This window comes from Pongo abelii, chromosome X (assembly GCF_028885655.2).
Source record: "Pongo abelii isolate AG06213 chromosome X, NHGRI_mPonAbe1-v2.0_pri, whole genome shotgun sequence".
In the NCBI taxonomy this organism is placed as follows: domain Eukaryota; kingdom Metazoa; phylum Chordata; class Mammalia; order Primates; family Hominidae; genus Pongo; species Pongo abelii.
The window spans coordinates 21,545,210-21,568,361 of record NC_072008.2 but is presented as its reverse complement, the minus strand read 5'-3'; the positions used below and the strand labels follow the sequence as shown (position 1 = coordinate 21,568,361).

Genomic DNA, 23,152 nt, shown 5'->3' with positions numbered 1-23,152 from the left:
GATCACCCGCTAACTGAAAAGCTCTTGGTCCCTGAATAACTAGCAGCAGCGATATCCATCTATGGCAATAAATTGGAAAATCATAGATAAATTCCTAGACAGACACAACCTGCCAAAATTTAACCATGAAGAAATCTAAAACCTGAGGAGGCTAATAACAAGCAATGAGATCGAAGCCATAATAAAAAGTCTCCCAAAAAGGAAAGCTGGGGACATAATGGCTTCACTGCTGAATTCTACCAAACATTAAAGAAGAACAAATACCAATCCTACTCAATCTATGCCAAAAAATAGAGGGGGCGGGGAGGGAACACGCAAACTCATTCTACAAGGCCAGTATTACCTTGGTACCAAAACCAGACAAAGACACACCAAAGAAAGAAAACTACAGGCCACTATCTGATGAATATTGATGTAAAAATCCTCAACAAAATACTAGGAAACCAAATTCCACAATATATTAATAAGGTCATTCATCATGACCAAGTGTCATTTATTCCTGGGTTGCAAGGATGATTCAACATACAAAAATCAGTCAGTGTGATACATCATACCAAAAGAATGATGGACAAAACCCATAGGATCATTTCAATTGATGCTGAAAAAGAATTTGATACAATTCAACATCCCTTCATAATAAAAACCCTCAAAAGACTGGGTATAGAGCCAGACACGGTGGCTCATGCCTGTAATCTCAGTACTTTGGGAGGCCGAGGCAGGCGGATCACAAGGTCAGGAGATCAAGACCATCCTGGCTAACACCAGTGAAACCCCGTCTCTACTAAAAAATTAGCCGGGTGTGGTGGCACGCCCCTGTAGTCCCAGCTACTCAGGAGGGTGAGGCAGGAGAATCACTTGAACTCAGGAGGCGGAGGTTGCAGTGAGCTGAGATCACGTCACCATACTCCAACCTGGGTGACAGAGTGAGAGTCCGTCTCCAATAAAAAAAAAAAAAAAAAAAAGACTGGGTATAGAAGGAACATACCTCAACATAATAAAAGCCATGTATGATAGACTCACAGCTAGTATCACAATCGGGAAAAACTGAAAGCCTTTCTTCTATGATCTGGAACACAAGGATGCCCACTTTCACCACTGCTATTCAACATAGTACTGGAAGTCCTAGCCAGAGCAATTAGGCAACAGAAATAAATAAAGTGTATCCAAATTGGAAAGGAAGAAGTCAAATTACCACTGCTTGCAGATGATAATGATCTTAAATTGGGAAAAATCTAAAGACTCCAAGAAAAAACTATTAGAATTGATGATCAAGTTTAGTCAAACATACAGGATATAAAATCAACATACAAAAATCAGTAGCATTTCTACATACCAACAGTGAACAATTCGAAAAAGAAAACAAAAATAATCCCATTTTCAATAGCCACAAATAAAATTAAATATCTAGAAATTAACATAATCAAAGAAGTGAAAGATCTCTATAATGGAAACTATAAAACACTGATAAAAGGAATGGAAGAAGCCACCAAAAAATGAAAAGATATTGCTTGTTCTTGGATTAATCAATATTGTGAAAATGTCCACACTACCTAAGCAATCTACAGATTCAATGCAATCCCTATCAAAATATCAATGACACTCTTCACAGAAATAGAAAAAATAGAAAAAAATCTTAAAATGTATATGGAACCACAAAAGAATAGCCAAAGCTATCCTAAGCAAAAAGAACACAACTGGAGGAATCACAACACCTGACTTCAAATTATACTACTGAGATAGAGTATCTAAAACAGCATGGTACTGGCATAAAAACAGACACAGAGTCCGGTAAAACAGAGCAGACAACCCAGAAACAAATCCACACACCTACAGTGAACTCATTTTCAACAAAGGTGCCAAGGACACACACTGCCAAAAGTACAGTCTCTTTAATAAATGGTGCTGGGAAAACTGGATATCCATGGGCATTAGAATGAAACTACACCTGTATCTCCCGCCATATACAAAATTCAAATAAAAATGGATTAAAGACTGAAATCTAAGACCTCAACCTATGAAACTACTGCCAGAAAATATTGTGGAAACTCTACATGACATTGGTCTTGGGAAAGATTTCTTGAGCATTACCCCACAATCACATGCAACCAAAGCAAAAATGGACAAATGGGATCACATCAAGTTAAAAAGCTTCTGTACAGCAAAGGAAACAATCAACAAAGTGAAGAGACAAGACACAACATGGGAGAAAATATTTGCAAACTACCCATCTGACAAGCAATTAATAACCAGAATATGTAAGGAGCTCAAACAATGCTATAGAAAAAAAAATCTAATAATCCGATTAAAAAATGGGCAAAAGATTTGAATAGACAGTTTTCAAAAGAAGACATAGAAATGGCCATCAGGCATATGAAAAGGTATTCAACATCATTGATCATCAAAAAAATGTAAAGCAAAACTAAAATGACATAGCATCTCACCCCAGTTAAAATGGCTTATATCCAAAAGACAGACAATAACAAATGCTGGTGAGGATGTGGAGAAAAGGGAACCTTGTACACTGTTGGTGGGAATGTACATTAGTACAATCATGATGGAGTACAGTTTGGAGGTTCCTTAAAAAATTAAAAATACAGCTGCCACATAATCCAGCAATCCAACTTCTGGGTATATACCCAAGGAAAGGAAATCAGGATATTAAAAAGATATCTGCACTTTCATTTTTTTTGCAGCTCTGTTCACAATAGCCAAGATTCTGAAGCAACCTGTGTCTATCAACAGATAAATGGATAAAGAAAATGTAGTACAATGGAGTACTATTCAGCCATTAAAAACGAGATTCAGTCATTTGCAACAGCATCGATGGATCTGGAGATCATTATGTTAAGTGAAACAGGCCAGGCACCTAAAGACAAGCACTGCAGGTTCTCACTCATTTGTAGGATCTAAAAATCAAAATAATTGAGCCTATGAAGATAGAGAGTAGAAAGATGGTTACCAGAAGCTGGGAAATATAGCAGGGGGCGTGGAGGAGAAGTGGGGATGGGTACAAAAAATATACAGTTAGAAACAATGAATAAGATCTACTATTTGATAGCACGACAGTGTGACTATAGTCAATAATAATTTAATTGTACATTTAAAAATAACTTAAAACGTATAATTGGATTATAACATGAAAGATAAATTCTTGAGGGGATGCATACCTCATTTTCCATGATGTGATTATGAATACATTGCATGCCTACATCAAACATCTCATGTATTCCATAATACATATGCTTACTACGTATCCACAAAAAATTTCAAATATGCAAATTAATAAACAAGAAATAATGGAGAAGGAAAAGTTAAACATTACTCTAAGTGTTCAAGCCTGAGGAAATGGATGGATGAATGGTATAGTAGAGATGGAGAAAGGAAATTGAGGAGATTAAAACAATTTTATTTTGTGCACATAAAATTAGAAGTGGCTGAAAACAGAACGTGTTACATACAATTGTCTGGCAAGCATTTGATAAAACTGAATTAGAATGGAAATAGAGCCAGATCTTGGAGATACTGACATTGAAGGGATAGTTAAAGCTACAAGAAAACAACAATGATGACTTCACCAGAACAGAGTATGTATGGTGAGAAGACAGCTGAGGATAAAACCTCAGACAATGCTTGTTTAGGAGCCAGAGCAAGAATTAATCCCATGGCCAGGATTAAATGAAGAAAGTGATATTACAGAGACAAGAAAAGAGTTTTGGAAAGGGAGAAGGGAAAAACAGTGTCTAATTTAAGTCTGAGAAAAATGACAGCAAGAAGCTTTAAAAATCAGTTTTAATTTAATAATGGAGACGGAGTAGTTGAAAAAGACAATGTGAGGAGTTTAGATGTACAAGTAAGAGTACTTATATAAACTGGTCTTCTAAGAAATATTTCAAGGTAGGAAAGGAACTATAAGTATAGTTTTTTGAGAAGCAGGGTCAAAGTGATGAAAAAAAGAAGATAGGCAGTTTAACATTTATCATGATACAGTAATTTACAAAAATCCAGATAAACATATTTATATAACTGAGCTGATGTAAAGATTATAAATGCAAAGAATATATAAGTATGCTCTATATAACATGATTCTTGTCATTTTTGTTGGTAGAGTGTATTAGGAGATGGAAGATCTAGTACTATATACACACCAAGCAGAACGCATCATTAGAGGAGTTGACATGACAAATATGAAGAAAGGAGACTAGCTAACTGAAGTGTGATATTAAAGGGAAAAATAAATGAATCAAGAATATATCTAATACTTTCCGTCTTCTTAAAACAGTATAATAAATGTGGCAAATTTATCAATCAGGGGCAAGGAGGCACAAATCTGGTGAAGCTTAAGGATAGCCGGGCTTGGTGGCTCACGCCTGTAATCCCAGCACTCTGGGAGGCCAAGGTGGGTGAATCACTTGAGGTCAGAAGTTCGAGACCAGCTTGGCCAACATGGTGAAACCCCGTCTCTACCAAAAATACAAAAAGTAGCCGGGTGGTGGTAGTGCACACCTGTAATCCCAGCTACTTGGGAGGCTGAGGCAGGAGAATCACTTGAACCCAGGAGGCAGGCATTGCAGTGAGCTGAGATCATGACACTGCACTCCAGCCTGGTGGACAAGAGCAAAATTCCGTCTCAAAAAAAAAAAAAAAAAAAAAAAAGGATGAAGAATATTGTCAGGAGTAGAAAATGTTGAGATGAGCTGCTTATTCCTCAGAGGAAAAAGATACTGTGATATAGTATTGGCCACAATGAGCTGAAGAACAACAAAAGAAAATTTATTTTGTAAAAAGAAAATTAACACGGGAACAGAAAACCAAATACCACGTTTTTACTTTAAGTGGGAGCTAAATGATGAGAACACATGGACACATAGAGGGGAACAACAGAAACTGGGGCCTATCGGAAGGTGGAGGGTGGGAAGAGGGAGAGGAAAAGAAAAACTAACTAATGGGTACTAGGCTTAATACCTGGGTGATGAAATAATCTATACAACAAACCCCCCATGACACATACACTATGTGACAAACGTCAACTTGTACCCCTGATCTTAAAAGTTAAAAAAGAAAGCAAAACTTCAGTTTTTCACTAGTTTTAAGTCATTTTATAGTCTTTTACATTCAAAAAAGTTTCTAACAACTTTTCCACAGGGGAGAAGGACTATTCCATTTTTAGTAATAAGCTAGAACAATCCTCATCCATTTACCACTTATTGTCAGTCTGATTACTTTTACAGATTTCTGCCTTACAGCATCCCAGCTTAAGTACTGACAGATGACAACTTCATCAAGATGCACACATATAGCAATGGTCTAGAATAGCACTGTCCAATAAAACTTTCTGGGATAACAAAAATGTTCTTTGTCTATTCTGCTCAATTTGATAACCATTAGACACACGTGGTTATTGAGCACTTGAAATGTGGCTCATGCAAATGAGGAATTGAATTTACTTAATTTTAATTGATTTAAATTTACATTTCAATATCCAAATGCAGCTAGTGGTTACTGTGGTGTTAGATGCAGTGCAGGTCTAGAGAAATATACTACAGTCCACCCAACAGTTACAAAACAGGAAGCCATTTAACAAAAATTCCAAACAAATAACAGTAAAGGCCACATCTGGAAGAAAACATGGAGGGATTCAGTTGTACTAACAAGATGTATCCCTTCTTATTCCTTCAGCAAACAGCAGATTCCAGTCTATTATGAAATCTACAATAGCAGCACAGTACAATGAAACCAATTCTCTTTGTAGAGTTGCCATGAGCATCATAACAATAACAACTCTGTTGAACTGCCTATGAACATCAAGTGATATGGAAATGTTTTGTAAATTACAAAACATGCAAATGTTAGCTGTTATTATCATGATCCACAGACAAATTTCAAAAGCAGCTGAATTAAGATGACTCCTAAGTTCCCTTCCAAGTGAACAAGGCCCTGATTCCATAATTCTGTACTTGCAGTGTCTCCATACCCACAACTGTAGTAAATTTCCACATACACTGGTATACTTGTATCTGCACACATTTACAGATTATCACTACCTTTGAAATGCGTTATGTGCTTGAATCGCTAAAATACATTAATCAATATCATGATGTATCATAGAGTGATGTTTAACAAAAAATATCCACGCGTCTTACCTAACTACAAAAGAATAACAAAATGTTCTATTCTTGGCATGGTGTTTATTGATTATTGACTTCTTACCAATACATTATGCCAAGTTATATGTTATTTTACTTAGTAGTCTAGAGAAAAATATGCACAGACCATCCAAAAGATACAAGGATAGAAAAATACCGAAATAAAATTCCCAAGGAAAGAAGATGCAAAGAGCTCAAAGGGTAGCAGGAAAGAAAAATCGCATAAATGTGTATATAGTACAATATAAATTGGTAGTCACAGGCAACAAAAGCAAAAGTAAACAAGCGGGACTACATCAACCCAAAAAGTTTCTGCACAGCAAAAGAAAGAATCAACAAAATGAAAAGGCAACCTACAGAATGGGAGAAAATATTTGCAAACCATGTATCCAATAAGGGGTTAATATCCAAAATATGTAAGGAACCCACACAACTCAACAGCAAAAATAGAAACAAATAACCTGATTAAAAACTGGGCAAAGGACCTGACTAGATATTTTCCCAAAAACAACATATAAATGGCCATTAGGTATATGAAAAAATGTTCAAAATTGCTAATTATCCGAAAAATGCAAATCAAAACCACCATGAGATATCATCTCACTCCTGTTAGAATGGCTATAATCAAAAGGCAAAAGATAAGAAGTATTGGCAAAAATGTAGAGAAGAGAATTCTTGTCTGCTGTTGGTGGAAACGTAAATTGGTACAGTCACTATGGAAAACAGTATGGAGGTTTCTCAAAAAAATTAAACATAGAACGACTATATTATCTAGCAATCCCACTTCTGAGTATATATCCAAAGGAAATAAAATCACTATCTTGAAAAGATGTCTGCTTTCCCATTGCAGCATTACTCACAGTAGCCAAGATATAGAAACAATCTAAGTGTACTACATAAGATGAATGGATACAGAAAATATGATACACACATACACACACACAATGGAATATTAATCATCCTTTAAAAAGAAGGATATTCTCTCACTTGCAACAACATAGATGAACCAAGAGGACATCATGCTAAATGAAATAAGCCAGACATAGAAAGACAAATACTGTGTGATCTCATTTATATATGAAATCTAAAAAACGAAGTCAAACTCATAGTAACAGAGAGTAGAATGGTGGTTACAATGGACAGGGTGGGAGGAGATAATGGTCAAAGGGCACAAACTTTCAGTCATAAGATGAATAGTTCTGGAGACCTAATGTACAGCATGGTGACAGTAGTCAAGAATAATGTATTGCATACTTGACATTTGCTAAGAGAGTAGATTTCAAGTGCTCTTACCTCACACAGACACACACACATACACAGGAAACTATGTGAGGTGATGAATATGTTAATTAGCTTGTTTGTGGTAATTATTTCACAATGTGTACATACATCAAAGCATCATGTTGTATATCTTAAATATGTAAAATTTTAATGTGTCAATCATACCTCAATAAAGCTGGAAAAATATAAATTAGTAGCTGTAAAGAGAGACATGGGTAGAGGGTGTTAAGGAAGGAAAGACTACCATCTAGGTAAGCAGTCTGAGAAAGGCATTTATTTTAAAGAGAAGCATGAGTAGGATCTGGAGGAATAAACAGAAGTTATCCAGATAAAGGCTGAGGAATAGTCAAGGTAAGGTGAATAGCATGATTAAAAAGGCATAGGGCTGAGAACCAGATTTATGCAGGGAGCTAAACATAGTTTGTTCTTACTAGAATATGAATTGTAAAGCAAGAAGAAGTGAAATGAAGCTGATGAAATAGGCTGGTACTTGACCATTTTGAAAGAGCTTAAAATTTATCTTGTAAATTAAGGGGGTACCCCTGAAGGGGCATAAGCAGAAGAGTGTTATGATCAAATATGCCACTAACATCAATCTTTCTGGTGGCAGTATGATTTAAGGAGATTAAAAAAGAATGAGGGAGAATTTTGCCAATAAGGTTTTCTACAAAGATTTATTTCTGACTTGTTTTCATTAAATCTGTTACATAAGGTAATCTTCATCACAGAATGGCTTTGGGTATAAAAGTTTCATTTACAATCTCTTGGGTAAAGCAAACATCTTTACATAAAAATGACTTATTGGTTATATACTGAAACCATAGAAAGAAGACTCTGTAGAAGCTTTATGCAAAAATGTCATATAAAATCATTAATATAATTTTGTTGGTTTAATAATTAATAAAATAAAAATAGTTGGATTTTCATGTTTTCTGAGACTCAAATCCAATACTTTAACACTTTTATCTCACTATAAAAACCTAGAACATTACTGACGCCAAAAACTCAGAAAGTAGTAAGAATGAGTATATAGACACTCTCAGGTTTGTAAAGGCTCTGAAAGATATGTAAGAGAGAAAAATACTAAGCTTACTTTTTTTCTTTTGAAATATAAAATCCATTGATTTACCAGTCAGTTGGAAGTTATATTCTAATTGCACTATTGCTTTACTTTGATCATCATGAATAAGCATTCAGGTTAGGAATTTTCAGTGACAGAAAGAACTATATTTCTCTATAGCCATAGATAAATTGATCCACAGGTTTCCATATAGAGAGGTTATTTAGAGTGAAAAGATGTGGACTTGAGTTCTAGTCCTGCCTTACTGCCACATAACTTTGCAGGTCATTTAACCTGTCCCAGCCTGTCGCCTTATATCTGAAACTTAGATAAAAATATCTGCCTCCCAAGTGTATTATAAAGACCAAATGAGATGGTATATTTGAAAATACTTCATAAATTGTAAAATATACAAACAGATGTACCTTTAGACAAAGTTTATATTCATGTTTTCCCTCATCTGAAGATCCACTCTGTTATACAGTGAGTGCGACACACAGGAATAACTTGATCTGCTCATCTCTAAGAATAAACTTAGAGAAGGCAAGGCTTTTGAATAAGTAATTGTAAACCATGAGAAACTAGGTTAACATTGATTTTTTCATTTGACAAATATTTATTGATCAATATCCATGTTTCAGGCATTGTCCTTGTTCTGGGGATAGGATGTTGAATGATATGTAATTCCTACCATCAAATTGTTTACAGTCTAGTAAAATGTACAGAAAAATAATAAGATTATTTAATAAGCACCATGATGGGTTAAGAACAGACTGCTGTGCAGTAAGCAAACAAGAAACTTGATTTCGTGAAATAAACATGATAATACCTCAAAGAATAAAATCATCAAAATAGTTACTATTAGGAAACCGAAATTTCAGACTTCATTGCACTTAATATTGTGTTTATTGTGAATAATATGGTGGTAGGGCAACAGTCATATAACTTATATGACTTTTAGTATTTGAGGCTTCTAAAATGTCTTAATTGGGCTCCGGTGTCATATTTTGGAAGGATCAGAGGCAACTTCCCAGAGGAAGTGATGTGTAAATTGAGGTTGGAAGGATGAGAGGAACTAAAGTTGGAAGAATTGTACTGGGCAAAACAAATATGTGGAAAGGCTTTGGATATGGTTTGGACTTGTGTCCCCACACAAATCTCATGTCAAATTGTGATCCCCGATGTTGGAGGAGGTGCCTGATGGGATGTGATTAAATCATGGAGGTGTGTTTCCCTCTTGCTGTTCTTGTGATAGTGAGTTCTCACGACTGGTTGTTGAAAGGTATGTAGTACCTCCCCCTTGCTCTCTCTTTGTCCTTCTCTGCCCATGTAAGATGTGCCTGCTTCCCTTTCACCTTCTGCCATGATTGTAAGTTTCCTGAAGCCTCCCAGCCATGCTTCCTGTACAGCCTGCAGAACTTTGAGTTAATCAAACCTCTTTTCTTTATAAATTACCCAGTCTCAGGTAGCTCTTTAAACCTATGCAAGAATGGACTAATACAGCTTTAGAGACTGAAAATTTTAAAAACTTAAAAGGTCCTATGGCTGAGGCATACAGAGCAACAAGGGCATGAGATATGAAAGAGAAATATGGAGAGATGAACTGAAGAGGGAAAACTTTGGAAATCTAATAATGTGTTGCCTTGAAAGTCAGTTAAATAATATGAGTTTTATGATGAGGCTAATGAGCAAGCCATCAAGGAGTTTCAAGCAGGGTCTGATATAACTACTATATCAAACTTCTGAACCACTTTAATTATCCTATCATAATCCCACATCCTTCTGTTTAAACTCCATGATGTTTCATTGTTGACTAAAATTGAGAAGTAAAATATATTGTTTCTGCATATATGTATAGCAAAGTATATAAATATCAACTAAAAGGATACATGCCAATGCTCATGTATGCCTCTGAGGAAGCGGCCTGAGCAGAAATACAAACAACTTTATAAAAAAATTCTGATGCAAATATGACCAAATCTTAATATTTATCAATTTGAAGTGTTGGTCCATGTGTGCTTGTTACATTATTCTCCATTTCTTTCTGTCATTTAATTTTTTCCAAATTATAAAATAAAAGAGGATTTCATATTTTCCAGGATAGTATATAGAGATAGCTCTGGAGGAGTGTGGCCTGAGAACCACTATGGGTAATTCAAAAAGGGCAATAGAAACCATATACTGCACAAACTGACTTTGGTAACACTGGTTGTCTCCTGCTGACTACTGGTTACACATCATTAATTAAAAATTAGGGAAATTATTATTATTACAGAAATGTAGTTCAAAAGCCTTAATTTTTTTTTAACACATGCGGTCTGTAAAATAAAATAAAATAAAATAAAATAAAATAAAAATAAGTCATGCTTGTAAAATGGCTGAGAACTACTTTGTTCTTCTGTCAGTGAACATGGCCAATTCTTCCACATCTTGCATAATATTCCTCTACAAAATTCTATTCCAGTTCTCTCCCACAAGGTCATCTAAAGTTAGCTCCAACTACTCTAGTCTTTCACTTCACAATGAAAAACTAATGCCCCAATAATTGAATGAGTGAGTAAAATAATTTTTTAGCATATAGAGACGTGAGGGTACAGGTAAAAGAAAGGCTAATTGTTTCTTCAGCATTCATATGGGTCTTTAACAAACCAAAAAAATCAAAATTTCAAGACTGAAGTAAAAATGTCAAGGTTATCAACGATTAGAAAATTCATTTAGAGTGGGCCAGGCATGGTGGCTCACGCCTGTAATCCCACTACTTTGGGAGGCCTAGGCAGGCAGATCATGAGGTCAGGAGTTCGAGACCAGCCTGGTCAACATGGTGAAACTCCATCTCTACTAAAAATACAAAAAAATTAGCCGAGCATGGTGGCACACCCCTGTAATCCCAGCTACTTGGGAGGCTGAGGCAGGAGAATTGCTTGAACCTGGGAGGTGAAGGTTACAGTGAGCCAAGATTGCACCACCGCACTCCAGCCTGGGTGACAGAGTGAGACTCCGTCTTGGGGAAAATAAATAAATAAATTCATTCATTCATTCATTCATCAGATTGAGACTGTAATCCCTGTAACTTTAATAGCTGTCTTGTAACTTTAATAGCTGTATTCTGACAGTCTGAAGAGGCGGTGAGTTAATTCCCATTATGAACTAAGTTTGTTTATTTTGCATGTCTTGAGACAAGGCCTAAATGGTTTTGAATGGTCTACCAGATAACTCTACTAGCTTTACATATTTTATGTTTTCATCAGTTATTTATTTGCTAGTCTTAGTCTTTCCCATTAGATTGTTAATATTTTCAAAGAAGGAACCCTATATTCAACTTCAATGTCTCTTTACCTTCTCAAAGTTCTCTGTATACTCTATAAATATAATCTGAATTTATCTGTTATCAATATTTTATTGCATTGATTCTCCATTTTCACTTTCCATAATAAATATTACACATTGGTTTTACATGAGTATAAAAATGCAACTCATAAAGCCATATTGTTGAAAATAAAATTTCTAATTGCAAAGCTAGTACGGTACACTTAGTTTCTTCACACTTCTATTTTATACAAAAATAGACTGAGTTTCACAGTTTTTAAAACATTTTATATGTGAGTTTGGTTTTAAACTTCAATCTGCTTGATCTCAGAAGATATATTTAGCAAAAATAGTTGAGTCTTTACTGCAAGATTTGTATTATAGAAAAGATATCAAGAACTTTATAGTCATAGAATGAGGCTAACATTTCTTTGTAATAGAAAGTCTCTCCAGCTTCCAGATATTCAAGTTGCTTATGGTAATGTCCATCTACTATATCCCAAGGAAAGGAAACTCTATAGGGTCTAAGCAATGGGAGGCATTTTTTCCCTTGTAATAAACTCAAATAAAGGGTGCAAAGCAAAACCAAAATCAAATACTATCATAAATAAAAATATAAATTCAACATTAATTCTTTAATTCAAGATTATTCACTTGGCTGTCAGAAAATAGAGATGGTATGGTATATAATTTCTACTATTAGTTTAAAAAATTCCTCAGGCCCTATACGTTTGTCTCTTTTATCTATTTATATTGCATTTTCTTGTAAAAAATGGAATCATTTCTTTTCAGTAATTGTGTGCAGTATTTGAAAAAGCACCAGTTATGTCCGGGTATGCAAAAAATAGTTTTAGATCATTGATGATGACAAGATATAAAAATCCTAATAAATACTAGATTGTCCAAGTAATAGTACTATCTTAAATCTAGGCTAAATTTGGTATACCTTGAAAAGAGATATTCCATAGAATCCATATCCATTTAAGTTTCCTAGTACTAACGCTGAGTACTGAGTGATTATTAACCAGAATTTTGTGCTTGGACAAAATCCAACAGGTCATTTATTGCCCCCCACCCAAATCTACCAGTCATATTCCAGCAGATTATACTTAAAATACCGACTGATCCTCTTTCTCTCTGTGTCACACACACACACACACACACACACACACACACACAGTACAAACATACTTCAGTATTGAGGAGAGAGAGGTTACATTCAAATAAAAAATATTGTTGTCCTCAAAATTCTAGTATAATGCTATACTGGAATTCTTCATAGATTGATTGCTGTGGCAGACTGTATTATGATTTCCAAACATATACCTGCCATTTTTTAAAGGGAAAAGTAAACTTCCTTGAGCCACTGAAGTCAGTCATGGCTATATGACTTGTTTTGACCAATGAATTGTGAATAGATGTGCTAGGTCTCATTTTCATGCAGAAGCTTTAAGAGCCAGTGCATGGTTCACCATGTTCTCTTTTTCCTCTGCCATGATGACCAGCAATGTTCTAGAAGAGACTACTCTATCAGCCTGGGCTTTGAAGTGAATAGGACATACAGTAAAGCTATAGCAACCCAGGATGCACATGGAGCATGGGCATTTGATATGAGCATTATTAAAAGCCACTAATATTTTCAGGTTGTTTGTCACTGCAGCATAATCTAGTTTACCTTGACTGATACAACTCTGCACCAATAGAAGGGAAACATAAGACGGACGTGCACATGAAGACCTAACCAATGCAGATTTTAATGCAATAACCATTTCATTAATTTTCCAGGCTGTATCTCTTCATTTCATGGGTTATTAGTGTTTTTTTAGCGGTGCTATGTCAAGCCTCACATATTGTTACCCACAATCAACCTCAAGTTACATTCTGCTACCTTCTTGCAAATCTAGTCTTTTCCAATCTGGCTTTTTTTTTTTTTTTTTTTTTTTTTTTTTTTGAGACGCAGTCTCACTCTGCTGCCCAGGCTGGAGTGCAGTGGTGTGATCTCAGCTCACTGCAACCTCTGCCTCCTGGGTTCAAGTGATTCTCCTGCCTCAGCGTACCGAGTAGCTGAGATTACAGGCATGCACCACCATGCCTGGCTAATTTTTGTAATTTTAGTAGAGACAGGGTTTCACCATGTTGGCCAGGCTGATCTTGACTCCTGACCTCAGGTGATCTGCCCGCCCTGGCCTCCCAAAGTGCTGGGATTACAGGCATGAGCCAATGTGCCTGGCCCAATCTGGGTTTAACAGATAAATTTTGACTTATTTTATAAGTTTGATTTGTGCTCACTTGTCCTAATTACTTGATTCTGACCAGTTCTTCAACCTGCCACTGTCATTTACAATTTCAATCCATTATTTTACTTGTGTTAGGGCCTAATTTTATTTGAATTACCTATCTGATGTTGGTGGTCATTCTGACCCAACCTAAGCAGACTGGGATGTTAAAAACTACTTCTTCAGCAGAAGCGAAATGTCTTAATAAATCAGTGCCTATAACCATTAGGTTGGTGCAAAAGTATTCGTGTTTTTTGCCATTAAAAGTAATATTAATATTATGACATATGACAAAAATGGTAATTCAGAGAGTAGGAAGATAATGAAAGTACAAGACATAATAAGCATTAAAAGTAATGGCAAAAACTATGATTACTTTTGCACCAACCTAATAGTAACTATAATTTATTTGGTTTGCTGCTTTCATCTTATGTAGGTATGAAAATCTATGTCATGTAATTCATGTATGGTACAATATGATATAATAAATGCTTAAAACATTACTAATGATTATTATTGCTTCTTGTTTTACTAACCTTAGTGCCTTCCCCTGTCTACTACCACCACATCACTTTCTAGCATTGGTTCTCTCTTTCTTATTACAAGTGTGCAATAACCACTTTTTAATTAATAACTTATATTTGATGTTTCAAAGAACAAGCCTAATCCTTTTGGATATGTATTTACTACAGAGGGACTATAACCCACTAATAACTACAGTTATAAACTGAAAACTAACCAGACTCCTTTATAAATGTATAGGCTCTGGGCTGTTATCACCTATAAATAATTGAACCTCCTGATCCACACTTCTCAATTATTCAGCCTGTAGTAAAGTCTAAAGAATCTGCATTTTTAGTATGCCTCCTTAGATGAATCATGGTCCATGGAAACATGGTCCAGTGTTTCCTTTGGGAAACACTGTTCTTAATTACATGCATTTTTTCCCACCTCGTATTTGTCTCCTTCTAAAGTATGAGTATAGCACAATTGCTATCAACTTTGGCTTCATATTTGAATCACTTGAGGCATCACTTCAAAATACTGATGCCAAACCCCACCACAAAGAGTCTAATTTAATGGGTCCTGGATGGGGTTCAGGCATCAGTGCTTTGAAACAGCTCTTTACTTGATTCTAAACTCCTAAAGTTTCTAAATTTCTGTAATCATTTTTGGTGAACTTTTAAGGGAAAAATAATTATATCATTCTTTCAACAGACACTTATTTGCCAGGCACTGGAGACACAGAAGAGCATGGGGACTACTCTTGCTTCCAAGTCTGTCACAGCAAATCTTTTCTTAAATGAACTATTACTGTTGGCTTGGTTCTTTAAAAACAATAGTCACAGTATATCACAAATGGTAGCATATCAGGGACTCTCCTCTGAAGTTTATTTTATCACTCATGAGGGTCAAAAATAGCCTAACCCACCTTTCTTTTTTTTTTTTTTTTTTTTTTTTGAGACGGAGTCTCGCTCTTTCACCCAGGTGGGACTGCAGTGGCGTGATCTCAGCTCACTGCAAGCTCCGCCTTCCGGGTTCACGCTATTCTGACTCAGCCTCCCAAGTAGCTGGGACTACAGGCGCCCGCCACTGCGCCCAGCTAATGTTTTGTATTTTTAGTAGAGACGGGGTTTCACCGTGGTCTCAGTCTCCTGACCTCGTGATCCGCCCACCTCGGCCTCCCAAAGTGCTGGGATTACAGGCGTAAGCCACTGCGCCCAGCCCTAACCCACCTTTCTACATCTGTATCCCTATATGTAGTACAGGAATAAAGGTAAAAGTTACCTCTTCTTAGGGTCTTTGTGAGAAAACTATAAAAGCCTCTTCAAAGGTGAACTGCATAATAGGACTCAAATACAGTAATTCAGAGACGAGAAAGATAATGAAAGTACAAGACATAATAAGCAATAAAATTTTGAGAACATGATATTCACAACTGTAAAGATGAGCATGTGCAAACTGTAAAGATGAGCATGTATAGTCTAGTAATTACACTCCTAGTAATTACACTTAAATGTAGGTATATACCCAAATGTCCATGATCAGAAGAACGGATAATCATATTGGGGTATGCACATAATGCACAGAATTCAATATATGCAGTTTAAATGAATGAACTACAGCTACAGAGGAAAACATGCATGAATTCAGAAATACATAAATTGAAAAAAGTAAGAAACAGAGTGACAGCATTGTTACAAGCTCAAAGACAAGCATAATCAAATGATACATTTAGAGAAGTATACAAAACTATTTTAAGAAAAAATAAAATGATAAACACCTTGAGGAGGCAAGCTGATGAAATGGGGGAGGAGCTCAAAAGTAACCGAAACAATATTGGTAATGCTGTAGTTATTTAATTAGAGGGCAGACTCATGAGTATTTATTATTATTCTTCATTACATACATATATGCATTCTTTTGCATGTATGTATGTTTCATAAATTTCAAAATGTAATACAGTGAAGAAAGAAGATGTCTGAGAAATAGGATCTACCATTTGCTATCTAAAAGGAATTGATGAGTTTAGTACACCCTCATCTATTCTCCTTCTGATATTATTGATGGTGATAATATCTTTAAAAGTGCTTTGGCAGGGTGACTGATAACATGCAATATAGTTTTGGTTTATAAAAGAATAAACCTATGAAAACAATCTATTTCAGCATCCATATTAATATGATACACAGTAAGTCTTTAAGTTTTTGCTCACAAGCCAGGCCAGTATCAGAAAGCTGCAGGAATAATAAATTATTATGCCCCACTCTTCTAGAGTCCTTTGCTAAGTATTAGTATGCAATGATGTCATCACTCTTATCTCTTTATTCTGAGCCTTCAAAAATATGCAGCTGCCAAAAATTAGGTATTTAATATCATGAATGAGAATTTCTTGTATGTGTATTTATATCTATTTTGATAATATTCTCATACACACACCTTTGAGAAGATACAGGTGCACATACATAACATACCTTCAGTTTTGAAAACAATATATTTTTAGTTTTTACATTTTTTTTTCAGAAAAAAAGTCTTCAAGTTATCTGGGTATTATTTCTGATAGTTTTATATCTAACTTCTGACTTACTATATTAGCATTATACGGAAAATTTGAAAAGATATTGCATCTTCATAATTAAAGTAAAAGGCTGAAGAAAAATTAAAGGATAAAGTATAATTGAACTGAATTAAAAGTATTATTTGTTTAAACAGAAAGGAAATGAAAAAATACTGTTGGTATGAATGTAAATTTGTAGAGCCATTATGGAAAACAGAATGTATATTTCACAAAAATAGAACTACCATATGATCCAGCAATCCCACTACTAGGTATTTATCCAATGGAAAGGAAATCGGTATGTCCAAGAGATATCAGCATCTCTATGTTTATTACAGCACTATTCATAACAGCCAAGATAAGGAATCCACCTAAATGTTAATCAACAGATGAATGGATGAAGAAAACGTGGTATATGTACACAATGGAATACTATTCAGCCATAAAAAGAATTAAATCCTATAATTCACAGCAACATGGATGAGTCTAAAGGATATTATGTTAAGTGAAATGAGTCAGGCACAGAAAGATAAATATTACATGTTTTCACTCGTATGCGAAAGCTAAAAAAATTGAGCTCATAGAAGTAGAGAGTAGACTGTGGTTATTAGAGGTTGGGAAGGGTAGGAGAGAGGAGGGGATAGGGAGAGATTAGTTAATAGATACAAAATTACAGCTAGACGGGAGGAAAAAATTCAAGTGTTCTATAGCACTGTAGGATGAATATAGTTACCAATAATTTATTGCATATTTTCAAAAAGCTGGAGAAGAGGATTTTGAATGTTCCCACCCTAAAGAAATGATAAATATTTGAGATGATGGATATGCTAACTACCCTGATTTGATCATTACAGACTGTATACATGTACTGAAATATGACTCTGTACTCCATAAATATATATAATTATGTGTCAACTAAAAATAAAAAAGTGAAAAGATTCACCTTTTATGTTGCCTTAATTGAGTATGCTAATATAATCCATATCATTTTAAAAATGCATATAAAGCTTGTCCTGTTTTTTGGTCTGAAATGTCCCAGTTTCAATCTCAAGAGCCCCAACATAATTTTCAGGTCACCTAGAATGTCTGATTCAGGAAGGTTTAAACACTAACTCTGACTACATAGTAAAAGTAGTATTGATTTATTTTTTTTTTTGTTAGCAGTAAAGCTTATTAAGCATCTTTATTTCTTTTCTTTTTTTTTTCTTTTCTTTTATTATTATTATACTTTAGGTTTTATGGTACATGTGCGCAATGTGCAGGTAAGTTACATATGTATACATGTGCCATGCTGGTGCGCTGCACCCACCAACTCGTCATCTAGCATTAGGTATATCTCCCAATGCTATCGCTCTCCCCTCCCCCCACCCCACAACAGTCCCCGAAGTGTGATGTTCCCCTTCCTGTGTCCATGTGTTCTCATTGTTCAAAAAGTAGTATTTAAAGTTGTGTTTTAAACGTCTGTGAGACCATTCTGGACAGGCTTTTCATATGCTTTCAACGCTTACCATATGAACGATAGAATATGTACCTTGCCTACTCCAGCATAATTTATATCCCCATTTTACATCTTTACGTGTATTTACTACTTGAACTTGAATATGTGAATAGAGATGATACATTCCTGGGTAATCAAAATTAATTTTTGTATTACATTTGAACATGAATGTTTCAACATATCTTGCAGAAAATGAAGCACAGTAATGAATTTGCATTAAAATCTAAAGAACCATTGTGGAAGTCAGTGTGGCAATTCCTCAGGGATCTAGAACTAGAAATACCATTTGACCCAGCCATCCCATTACTGGGCATACACCCAAAGGATTATAAATCATGCTGCTATAAAGACACATGCACACGTATGTTTATTGAGGCACTATTCACAATAGCAAAGACTTGGAACCAACCCAAATGTCCAACAATGATAGACTGGATTAAGAAAATGTGGCACATATACACCATGGAATACTATGCAGCCATAAAAAATGATGAGTTCATGTCCTTTGTAGGGACATGGATGAAATTGGAAATCATCATTCTCAGTAAACTATCGCAAGAACAAAAAACCAAACACCGCATATTCTCACTCATAGGTGGGAATTGAACAATGAGAACACATGGACACAGGAAGGGGAACATCACATTATGGGGACTGCTGTGGGGTGGGGGGAGGGGGGAGGCATAGCTTTAGGAGATATACCTAATGCTAAATGACGAGTTAATGGGTGCAGCACACCAGCATGGCACATGTATATATATGTAACTAACCTGCACATTGTGCACATGTACCCTAAAACTTAAAGTATAATAATAATAATAATAACAAAAGAACATTCTGAATTATACTAAAATCCTTTTGTTAAAAAAAAATCACTCATTTTAGAAACGAGATCTTTCTTCATTGCCACTCAATACCAAAAGTAAGCAGAGAATCACTTCTTGAAATTTTCTGTGGAGCAAGAAACTAGCTGAGTTTAGCATTTCCAAAGGCTCTTTTGCTACACAAAATAACTCGAGTGGCCATTTATTAAGCTCCCACTATATGCCAGATGGTGGGCTAAATCAGTTTCTAATCTTCACAACAGCCCAACAATAATCTAAAAATGGTAGGGATCCACTTTTACAGAAAAAGAAAAATAATATCAGAGATATGAAGTAATTTGTCCAAGTTTATACTGTTTGTTGAAAAGCAAAGCCAGGATGATGAACTTGGATCTACCTCATGTCAAAGCCCACTACATTATTTTGCCATAAATTGTGAAAGTAAATGATATGAAATGTCAACTAAGAAGGTAAATGAAGTACTATTCATATACATGAATGTAATCAAGTAAAATATAATATCTATAATCAATAAATCTACAGGCTAAATTTCCTTGAATAAATCCTTAATGAAACTAAAATTACTTCTGGGCTATTCATTTTAACAAAATTTTGTAATCTTTCTAAACAGTATTTACAAATTTGTGCTCTAAGCATTTAAAACACAAATCCCAATTCAATAAGTCCCAAAAACTCATTTTCTCAAGTATTTACCTTGAGCAATTAACAACTTAAGATAAAACAGATAAAATGGTTATATTACATTTGAGCAGGAATACATTTAAAAAGGGCTATATACTCAATATGCTCATTTATATCTTTATTTTAAGATGCAGATTTAGAGGATGTTTCATAAATTATTTACTTTTATTTTCTGTATTTAAAATAATGTAAAGGTAACACAAGTGAATAGAAAGCACATACACATAATTTAAAGGAGGCTGTCCATCAAAAATAAACATTTTTAATACTGATGTTTAAAGAATATTTGTCCATTTATTTGAATAAAGGTTTAGAAAATAAAATACATCTGACAGGTAAATATGGAACAAAGTAAAACAAAAGAACTGTCAGAAAGTCAGAATAACAACTTAAGTAAAGACATTTATTACAGGAAAGACCAAAGCAACAGCACTAATTGGTTTCTGTGTAATCAGGATTGGATTATTGTAAATATTCTTCCTTATAGTTTTCTGTAAAATGTTTTTAACACTATTCAGACAACCAGCGATAACCAAGAACATGTAAAATGGATCTAAGAAGGTTAGAAATGAACAGACCCATAAGCAAGCAGAGATTTTTAATAAATACAGTTTAGAGAGGACCAGTTCAGGTAAAAAGCATATCGTCAAAACTTGAGTTTTAAGAGGAATTTTTCACTCTGTATTTAACATTTCAAAATCTGATTTAAAATGTTCTTCAACATGTTTGAATTTTTCCCTCAGCACCTAATTCAGATTTCATTGTAAATGCTGCTCATGAAAACTAACACCAAATGGAGAAAAAAAAAATCTCTGACATTTATTTTTCAAAACAAAGTTCCTATTTTACTTCCTTTTATCAAGTCTCTTTATTCCTTACCCATTTTTGTAAATAATATTATTTTCATCTTTGTTTTTCACTTTACACTCATCAGCTATTTTTATTTTATTTTACTTTTTTTAACTTTTATTTTAGGTTCAGAGGTACATGTGCAGGTTTGTTATATAAGTAAACTGGGTATCATGGGGTTTGCTGTAAAGATTTTATCACATAAGTAATGAGCATAGTACCCAAAAGGTAGTTTTTCGATCCTCACCCTCCTCCCACCCTTCATCCTCGAGTAGGCCCCAGTACCTGTTGTTCCCTTGTGTCCATGTATACTCAGTGTTTAGCTCCCACTTATAAGTGAGAAGATATGGTATTTGGTTTTCTGTTCCTGTGTTAAGTTTGCTTAGGATAATGACCTCCAAGCTCCATCCGTGTTGCTGCAAAGGACATGATCTCATTCTTTTTTATAGCTGCACAGTATTCCATGATGTATACATACATTTTCTTAATCTAGTCTACTACTGATGGGCATTTATGTTGATTCTAAGTCTTAACTATTTTTAAATAAATCTCATTTGGTTCTTAGAAAAACTTTAGAGGTAGAGGTGATTATTTCTGCTTACAGATGGCGAAAGCAATGACATGGTTTGTCCAATGTGGAATCATCATGAAAAAACAGGGCTGAGTCTCAAATCGTCCAAGATTACAACCTTGCCCCATGTATTTTAAGCTTCACCAAAGTTTCATCTTGCAAACCAACACTTTTGTGCTTATTTCTTAACTAGTGACAATCTAATTCATCATTTTTGTGTTTGAAGTGGAGAACATAAAAATGGTACAGTAGAATAATTTTAGGTTAAGCTGATATCCATTAAGGAAGGCATCATGGCAATTATTTCAATGCTGACAAGTAGTGTGTGGGTACCTGTCTCATAGTTCTGATTCAGTTGCTGACAGTGTTCTAAATGAAGCTTCAGTTCTTTGTGAGAATGCTATTTAAGATTTTAAAACCAGTTTCTCTTTTTTTTTTTTTTCCAGAAGTGTCATTATAACCAATCTTATGTGATGAGGAAAGTGTTGGGGAGGGGGGTGGAAATCTCTTTAAAAGGCTTCAAATACAATGATCCAAACCCATCACAACTGGGAATAAGTAAAATAAATATATTAGATTAAATAAATTCCTGCAAATGGAGGTTTTCAAAAGAAACTGACATAAACTTTCTCCTCTAATTTTAGTATTATTTTAAATGTAAGTGGCCAATATCAAGAAGCACTTTCCTTTTACTTCATAGTAGCACCACTTTGTGTTAGGAAGGGGAAAAAAGCCATTTGTGACAGTTTATTTTTAGATATTGATTATCTCATCTTGCTGCAAAGGGAATAAAAATAATTAAAGCTGAAAGAAAAATAATTTGAAGCACAGCATATTTCAAAGCATAATCATCATCATAACTGTTCAGAAGAGATTTCTTGAAAGCCTGGTAATAAATGGATGCCCCAGATTTTTTTTAAAAGTCTACACCTTGCTTATTCAAATTGGCCTCTTTTACTGGCAGCTTAAGTTTAATTCCTGTCTTCAGATACTTCATACAATTCCAATCAAATGCAGTGATTAGTATGTATATAATGGCTGAATTAGATGATTAGATGAACATTAACTGTTTGTAAGCTATGTAATTTATTTTAAAGTATAATTTAAGTATTTGTCTAAGCTGTGTTCCTTTGGCAAACTTAAAGAGGTATTTCTTCAATGTACTTAACATTCTTTTTTGTTTTTTGATAACTCAAATTCATTTTAGAAAATAAAAATTCATTTGGAAAATAGAGAAAAGTCAAGTCTAAATAAAATCACCCATAGTTTCACCATAAAGAAATAAACACTTAACTATTTTATTTCATTATTTTACCTATTAATCCTTATTCTTCTTGCTACTACTGGTAGCAAGAGACCACAGTGCCCAGAAAAACTTGGTACTGAAAAGAGATATCATCACGTAATAGTAGAAAAAGAACAGATTATTTAAGAGATAATTTACAAGCACTAATATATCATGCCTATAATTACATTTCCTCTAAAAGATATGTTTGGATATGGGATATGTTCCAGTCAATTCACCCAAGTCTCTTCCATTTCTCCTTGCCTTATACCGGACTTAATTCAAACATTTATATTAGC

General features: G+C 34.6%; 1 protein-coding gene across 7 annotated transcripts in view; it reads right to left on the bottom strand.

Annotated features, from left to right (window-relative positions):
* Window positions 1-23,152, bottom strand: part of CNKSR2 (connector enhancer of kinase suppressor of Ras 2) — a 287,144-nt gene that overhangs the window by 197,649 nt on the left and 66,343 nt on the right.